This window comes from Mesoplodon mirus, assembly GCF_964341445.2.
Source record: "Mesoplodon mirus genome assembly, chromosome: 3".
Taxonomy (NCBI): domain Eukaryota; kingdom Metazoa; phylum Chordata; class Mammalia; order Artiodactyla; family Ziphiidae; genus Mesoplodon; species Mesoplodon mirus.
Window position 1 is genome coordinate 148,860,221 of NC_138978.1, and position 8,770 is coordinate 148,868,990.

Below are 8,770 nucleotides of genomic sequence, written 5' to 3' on the forward strand. Positions count from 1 at the left end.
CCGGGTAAGGGCGGGGGCTCCATCGTCGCTGGCCTCTGGGGACCCAAGCAGAGGAAAGAAGGATCCTGGACAAGGAGAGGAGCTCTCCGGCGCTGGACACTGCTGGGGCGGGGTGGGGGTGGGGGGCCTGCAATGAGCCGCCAAGTGGAAATGTAAATATCTGCTTTCTTAAGTAAACAAAAAAAATGGGGGGAACGGAAGAGGGAGCAGGATGGAATCTGAATTAGTTTAAGTGGAAATTAAGCGCACTTGAGTGCTGCAAAGCTGAGCTGTATGTGCGGTGGGTTTTGAGTTTGCTCCCGGAGCAAATTGAAAGTGGTATTTCCTTCAGTTCTGCTTTTTCCTCCCACCAGGGACGCGGTGTCTTCAACTAGGAGGTCTGTCAAATGCCAACAAGAGGATGGGAGAATAAAAACCACAGTGTGTTGTCTCCTAGGAAACTCTGTAATACGAAAACAGCAAGTGGGAAACCACCCCAGAAAACAGGTCAAGAAACACAGCAGGGAGTGAACATTGTTTTTACCATGTTTGCATGAGAATCGCTTTCGTCTCCAGGGTTCTCCTTATATATCAAGGACACCTCTTGAATTCTACTTAGGGACTATTTTAGTGTGACTGCAGATAGAAAGTCACCATCTGTGGAGTATGTGTGTGTGTCGAGCCGGGAGAAAGATGACAAAACAAAAACTGGGCACCAGAAAGCTAAATGGTAGGATGGTGGATTTTAAGAGGAAGGTTTGTTAGAAGACCTTAAGTATATGCCAGGGGTTTGCCAGGCTGGCCACACCTTAGAATCACATGGGGGTGTGTGTGTGTGTGGGGGGGTGTTTCTAAAATCCAGATGTTCAAGCTACACCTGACAAGTTAAATTAGAATCTCTGGAGATAGGACCCGGCATCAGGATTATTTAAAGCACTCCAGGTAATTCTACTTTGCAGCCAGGCTGGGAACCACAGAGCTATATGGTGCTGGTCAGAGTGAAGATCCACCCAGCCCAGGACTGTCTCTGTCAAAAACACTAAAGGACAATGATGAGAAGGCCACTTACTCATCTTCAAGGAGAGTAACTCAAAGTACATGTTTCCCTTAAGTAATTTACCTGATCTGGTTAGCAGAGTCCTAGCCTAGGTTTCCTATGCCCTCAAACACTTTACCTAATTAAATGGAATCCCTGACTTGGAATTATGCCTTGTTCCACAGACCAGCTGTGGAATCCATGCCTCCTATCCTTCCCAAAATGCTTTCTGATCACTCTTTATTGGTTTGTATGAGCTTTATAAGGAGGAAAACAACAGTTTTGACAACAGCATTTTCTCTAACTCATGCTTACTGTACTGAACAGGAACCTTGTGTCACCCAGTGCTGGAACCAGTCCTGTATGGATTCCAGGAAAGGAACTCCTATAGGCTTTCATGACCTATCAGTATTAAAGCATTCTAGAGTTTAGAAGGGGGGCAGGGGAGGTGCTTTTAAAACCATCTAATATGATCTTCTTATTTGATATTAAAACACCTTATTTTTACTCCCATAATTGACATAAAAACACAAAGTATATCAGGGATCAGCGGTGTTTTAGAAGTAATACCAGGTCTTCATTTATTCTTCCAAAGAGCCTCCCATGACCTTAACTACCACTCCCTTCTGCCACACCATCATAGGCAGGTAGTGTACATTCCTGCTTGAGCTCATAGAATTGGTGTGAAAGGCAAGGTGGCATCATAAAAATAGTTGAAGGTCAAGTCCAGTTATGGAACTGTTAGAAGACTTCACTTTGAGGCCTAAGACTTAACTTAGAGCTAAGTTTTTATTAAGTGAATATAATAGCTTTTTATCCGAAGAAAACAATGAGGTCTGCAAAAAAAAAAAAAAAAAATTATGTCTCTCATCCAGCTTAGCCACACTAAATTCTCTAAGCATTTACCTTCCAAACTACTTAGTTGATAATACATTATTTAAAGGAACTTTTATGAGAAATAACTGGGTGGACTCTTTAGTAACACTTTTAGTAATACAACTCCCAGGAAATTTCAACATTTCCTCAGAATGTTTCAAAAAGAAAAAAAAGAAACCCAGTATCCATTTATTCAATTTAGAAAAACCTTCTATGACAAAAATCTATACATGATTAAGAAAAATTAAATATGCAAACTCATAATTTACTGAAGATTGTTTTGGCCTCAATTTGTTGTGTTCCAGTCACTTCATATACATTATATACAATTTTTTCAATACAACTTCCTGAAGTGGAGATAACTGTCCACATTTTATAGATGAGGAAACAAGCTGGGTAGGCAAGCAATTTACCCACATCTGTGCAGCTACTAAGTGACCAGGCCAGAATCTACATCCAGTTTGTCTGGTTCCCAAAAGTACACTTACCTCTCTTACCCTACCACACTGCATCCTTTTTGTTGGAATCAGTCAGCAAAGGTTTCTTCTGTGTGGAGGACATTGAATTAGGCAATTTGGGGAGGTGAGTTGAGACCCAGCTGCATCTGGTGTCAGCAGTGGTGCTGAGCCTTCATACTTGATCTACCAAAAAACAGCTATGTATTCTCAGGGACTCATGGACCCACTGATTAAGAAAGAGTTTGGGACTAAAATAGTCTCTATAGAGCTCTCCAATTCCAAAACAATGTTTATATAATTAAATTGAAAAACATTCAACAAAATAGAAAATAGATCTATGATTTTGGCAGAGGTTAGGAAACACGGCTCCCACCGCTGTCCCAGGAACCATCCAATGACTACATCAAAGGTTTTTAATAAATTGAAGGCCTCTTAGTACTCAGAAGCACACTAAAAAGGGGCCAATACTTGTGTTCCAGAATCTGTAACCTAGGAGAGAGGTTTTACATGATAAATGCTGTGAGCATGCCACAATCAGTGTAGTATGGGGGTTCAGAAAAGAGAAAAAGGAACATGGCAATTGGGGTGGAAGAGGCTAACGGCCTAGTGATTCAGCTAAATATGACAAATGAGTATCAATGCAATAGGGAAAATATGAGAAAATATAAGAATGGTATGAGCAAAGGTTTGGGGTCAGGAAAAGCTCATTTGATTCCGCGAATAGTAAGGAGTTTCCTTTAGGGAGAGCTTGGGGAACTGAATTGGACTAATGGAAAAAAAGGCTGAAAGATAGGCTGACAACAGACTTGAGAGAGCCTTAAACGGAAGGCTTCCACATTTTATGCTATTCAGAAGCATTGGAGGCCAGTTGAAGATTTTAAGCAGGAAGTATGAGGTTAATTTGGCAGTTGTGTATAAGATATTGCAGTGGGAGGGCTTCCCTGGTGGCGCAGTGGTTGAGAGTCTGCCTGCCGATGCAGGGGACACGGGTTCATGCCCCGGTCTGGGAAGATCCCATATGCCGCGGAGCGGCTAGGCCCGTGAGCCATGGCCGCTGAGCCTGCGCGTCCGAAGCCTGTGCTCCGCAACAGGAGGGGCCACAAAAGTGAGAGGCCCACGTACCGCAAAAAAAAAAAAAAAAAAAAAAAAAAGATGTTGCAGTGGGAATGACTGTGGATAAAGACTCAATTTAGCTAACTATGCAATGGTCCAGTGACTTCAGATTGGAGGACAGAAACGTCTTTAATTTTAAATTAATAAATCTATATTAAGGAAACAATCTTGTTCCTCTTAAAAACCCCTGACACAATTATTATAGCCATTTGAGTTTCTATGTTTGTTCCAACCAAATACATTTCAATGGAAGAACTCAGAATTTGGTGACTGTTGAGGAACAAGGAAAAAAAGCATTAAAGCCAGCTCAGTGGTTTGATGTCTTGAGACTAGAGGCCCTATTTGAAAGAATTTTCTATTCCAAAGTCAAGAGGTAATTTAGGGAAGAAATAAAAATTTGGCTGAACACTTGTTGAATACAAAATGCCTGGGCAGGGTGTCCATTTGGAGATGTACAGCATGAGATGAAAATGTAGGAGAGATTAGGCTGGAGCGTGGATGAGACATGGCTTGAAGGCGAGGTAACCAAGGGAAGGAGTGTAAACAGAAACTCAAAGAGGCCAGAGGAGTGAGCCTTGCTACCCCCCTCGCCTCCCTGCCACCCCCCACATTAGAGTACAAATAATAAAGGGGAAGGAGAGGGTAGTGGAAAGGGAAGAGGAGAAAGTAATTTCCTGAAAGCCTAGAGACACAAAACCATGAGCCAAATATTATCACCCTAGTTATAAGTGCGACAGTTGTTGTTTAGGGAAGTAACTAGCCTCAAATCACTTGGCTTATGAGGGGTGGAGCTGGGGCTTAGGATCTTAACTCTCTGTTACACTGCTCAGCATCACTTCCTCTGGGAAAACTCCCTGACCACGACGTCAGACCTAGTACCAAAGTACCCCAGTCTTTCAGTGTTTTTCAGTGCCTCAATTCTAGAAAATCAATCTATTTCATATTTGCCTTCATAACTCAGCCTAGAATTATCCTCAATCAGTCTTAACATGGCCAACGAAAAACCAAAACTTTTTATTGAGGTATTTTGTCATGCAGCTGCAAACAAGATCAGCTGTGCTGTGCAGAATAAGTAAAGTGTATTCTTAAAAAGTAAGTGAAAACAAATGAGCAGACTCCCATTTCTTATAAAGGGAGTTTATTCTCCAGGAATTCACTAATCAAGGCATCAGTCTACTTCATCAGATACAGCTTTCTTTTTTTCCACTGGGGGCAGGTTTAGCAGTACCCAGTAAAAGTGGCCTAATACCGTGAGACATTTTCACCTGGCACAATGGCATCCTGCCCTGCCTCTGGCTTCCTTGTGTGTGAGGAAGGGCTCAGCAGCCAAATGGAAGCATGATGCTTGACTCACATAAGCAAATGTTTCTTTGCCGAGCCCTAATTTTGTGAGACAGCATGAATTTTTGCCAAAGTGGAGGTGGTGGCAGGAGCCAGAAACTTGTGTGTGGTGTGTGTGTGTTTGAGTATATGTCTATGTGCATGTATTTATGTGTATTAATGTCTGTGTGGCTGTGCATCTGAAAGGATGTGGATGTGTGAGTATGTGTGGTGTGTGTATGTACATCCATGTGTAGGTATGTAAGTATGTTCATGTGTGTGTGAGTATATGTGTAGGTGTATTAGCGTGTGTGTATGAGTGTGTGATGGGAGAAAACATAGCACAAAGACTGAGTGGGCAGGCTTGGAAGTCATACTGACTTAGTCTCAAATACTGACTCTATTGCTCCCTTCCTTACTTTCTGTGTGGGCTGGTATCCAACCACTCTGTGACACAAATTGCTCATTTATAACTCAGGTGTGATAATGTTGCCTACCTCATCGGGTTTTTGTGATGGACAAATGAGATGTTGTGTGTAAAGCATTTGGTATATTGTTTGACCCACAATAAATACTCAATAAGTATTGACAACAATTGATGGCAATGACAGGCATGAACGAACACTTCATATACAAGGATGTGCTCACTTTTCATGTAATTTATAAAAAAGAGCATGTCATGACAGAGAATTTGAAAAATCTATAAAAGAAATATAAAGGAGGTGCTAATAGTGTTGAGATCATTCAGTTATTCTCCGTATTCTTTCCCCACCCAGTAGAATTTCTTCCTTGGCAAAGATGACATCATTTACAAAGATCCAGATTTGTTTAAACATTGTTCTCCTTCCCTCCCTCCTCTGTAGTCCCATCTGTGTTTTGTTTGCCTTGATTTATGATCTTGCGAATTAAAAAACAGAACTACAATCTGAGCTCATTGGAATTGCACAAGGGTGAGAAGAGAAGAAAGAAATTTGTATTTAAGGACCACGTAGCATGTGCTACTCCTAGTTTGAAGCTTAACCTCACTGCTTAACCATCACAGCAGTGCCATGAGTAAACTACCATTATGTCCATTTTCACATGATAAAACTGAGGCTCAGAGGAGAAAATGATCAGACCAAAGGATACAGACGGCAAAGCCAAGATTTGAATCCAGGTCTAAGTAGCTTTAAAATTATGTTACTTCCACCACACATTACTTTATATTTGTTGGTATATAGTTAAAGCTAACTGTTCCTTGATATTTCTCCGAAGTATTCATTAGTGGGTAAATATTTTCCTACCATTTCTCTTTTAGTTGTCAAAACCTAGTTACCTAAAGATGAGCATTTCCTTGGGATAAATTGCATTTTCTCATATAAAGCCAAATAGTTTGCTATAAAGAAGGCAATTTACCTCAAACCAGCATTAACTGCAATCACTGTTGAAAATGCTCTTTCCTCAAGGTCTCCATCTATTACCACCTCCTCTAAGACTTCCATGGTATCCTTTCTTCCCCTCTTCTACACATTAATCCTTGTGGTTCGAAGCACTTGGCCTCTCCCTGCTGTTACTTTCTTAGTCCCTTCTGCCACATATGGGCTAATTGAAGGACAAGTCTAAACTGCAAGGAGATTTGAACTTACTGAGGGCAAGTATAAGATCTAATTTATCATTTTATCTTTTATTCCCTAGTGCAATTCATGCACAGAGTAGGCACTGAATAAATAGTCGTTAAATTGTATTTACCAGTCTATCTTCTTTATGACCCTGGAATTTGTTGACTTGTTTACTAAGTACTACAGATATATTAAGTAAGATGAGGACTGAAAACATTATTTCAACCTTTGGCCATTTCTCCCTCGTAAGTCATAGTTTAGGTAAATCTTCCCTGACCTCTGTATCAGATTAGATCTTTACTAGGTAGAAAAGAGAGGAAAGAATTTTCCAGGATAAAAGAACTATAAAGAAGATTTTGAATTTATTTGAGAACTATATGGAAGTGAGCTCAGTTTTATATTCAATCAATCACCTCTCTTTCTACTTCAAACCTGCTTCATTCAAAGAATGGTATCTTTATCCACCCAAATTTAGGTGCCTCGCCATCTATTGCTTTCATCACTTGAAGACATTTTACAAAAAAAAAAAAAAAAAAAAAGGTATTGGAATGGCCAAAATAAGCACAGGGGGCAAAAAAGCTCAACATCATTATTCATCAAGGAAATGAAAATTAAAAGCAAAAAAGCAATAAACTACTACTAAACACCTATTAGAATGACTAAAGTTTAAAAAGACCTTTTATTGGTGAGGATAAGAACACCTGGAATTCTCATACACTATTACTGAGTATGTAAAATAGTACAACCACTTTGGGAAACACTTTGGTCGCTTCTTATAAAGTAAAACAGATACCTTATGACCCTGCAATTCCAATTCTAAGTATTGACCCAGGGAAAATAAAAACATATCTACAAAAGACTTGCACATAAATGTTCTTAGCAGCTTTATTCTTAATTAACCACAACTGGAAACAGTTCAGATGTCCATCAACAGCGGAATGGATAAACAAATGGTAGTGCCTGCATACACTGCTACTTCCATATCTACTCCATATTGAAAAGGAACAAATTAGTGATACAAACAACAACATGAATGAATCTCAAAAACATGGTGAGCCAAGAGAAGCTAGACACCCAAGAGTACATACTATATGATTCCATTTGTGTGAGGTTTTGGAACATACAAAATCAATTTACTGTGATAGAAATCAAATTAGTAGCTGTCTAGAGTGGGCACTGCAAAGGGGTACGAGGACTGACTGTAAAAGGGCCACAGGGAACTTCTGAGGGCAACAAAAATGCTCTGTATATGGATCAGGGTGGTGGTTACGCATGTATGCATTTGTCAAAACTCATCAAACTGAATACTTTAAATGTTTCCATTTGGCTTATGTAAAGTGCACCTCCATAAAGTTGATTCAGAACCATAAAATGAGATCAAAGTTTTCAGTTCTGGAGTTGGGGGGCTTTAGCAACAAAGGACCAAGTAAATCATTATATCGAGGACAGCACAATCAAATGTACCTCTTCCCTGTTTGCCCCCTAATTTAGTAGATCAGTTTTAATTAAGTAGTGTTAACCTTGGTTATGCAATAATCTTAGCCTATAAGGAACAACAGTAGTGGCCTTTGCTGACTTCCAAAACACTGAGTTATTATACATGAGAAAATTGACAACATGACAAAAAATTATAAGCATGTTGGATCAGTCTTCTGATTTGGGTAGTATAATCCTGGTTGTTTACTATATTCTGAGAGGCCCAGGGTCAAATCAGAGGGCTCACCATTACCAGAACATCCGTGGGAACTTCCAGTGTGACTTACCATCAAAGGGAAACCAGGAAGATTCCATTACCTGTACAGTTTTGACCCCTGCTTGTTCTCACTGTGAGAACAAGCCACTAATTTGATTTCTCAGAGCTAGTGAGGAGAGTTTCTGGCTCTCCTCCAATGACCTGTCCCATGTAGTGAATCCCCACTAAACCTTGTGCCAGCATAATGTGGGGGACAGATGTGATGACAGCAACAATTCAGATGCTTGGAGGGTCTCGTTGCCTCTAGGGTGCTCTGCACTGATATCTCAGTTAGTCCTCCATCCACTCCTTGAGATAGGTGTTATGATCCTCTCCTACGTGAGTTTCAAGGATTACCTAACTAGTCCAAAGTCATACATCTGGTAATGATCAGGGCGAAACTTGAACCCAAATCATCTGACTACAGATTTTTCACTGGGTCCATCACACCACTCACACGTCACAATACATGTCCTGCAAAATGAAATGGTAACTCCTGCAGGCACCACTCCAAGCACATGATTTTCACTCTAAGTGTCAGTGGGTACTAACTGGATCAGATATCTCTTTCCCATAATCTTTACTGTTTCCATGAATTCAGGATTTTTAAACAACAGTAGGATGAATTAGGAAAATAATTGTACCCACACTTAAGAAC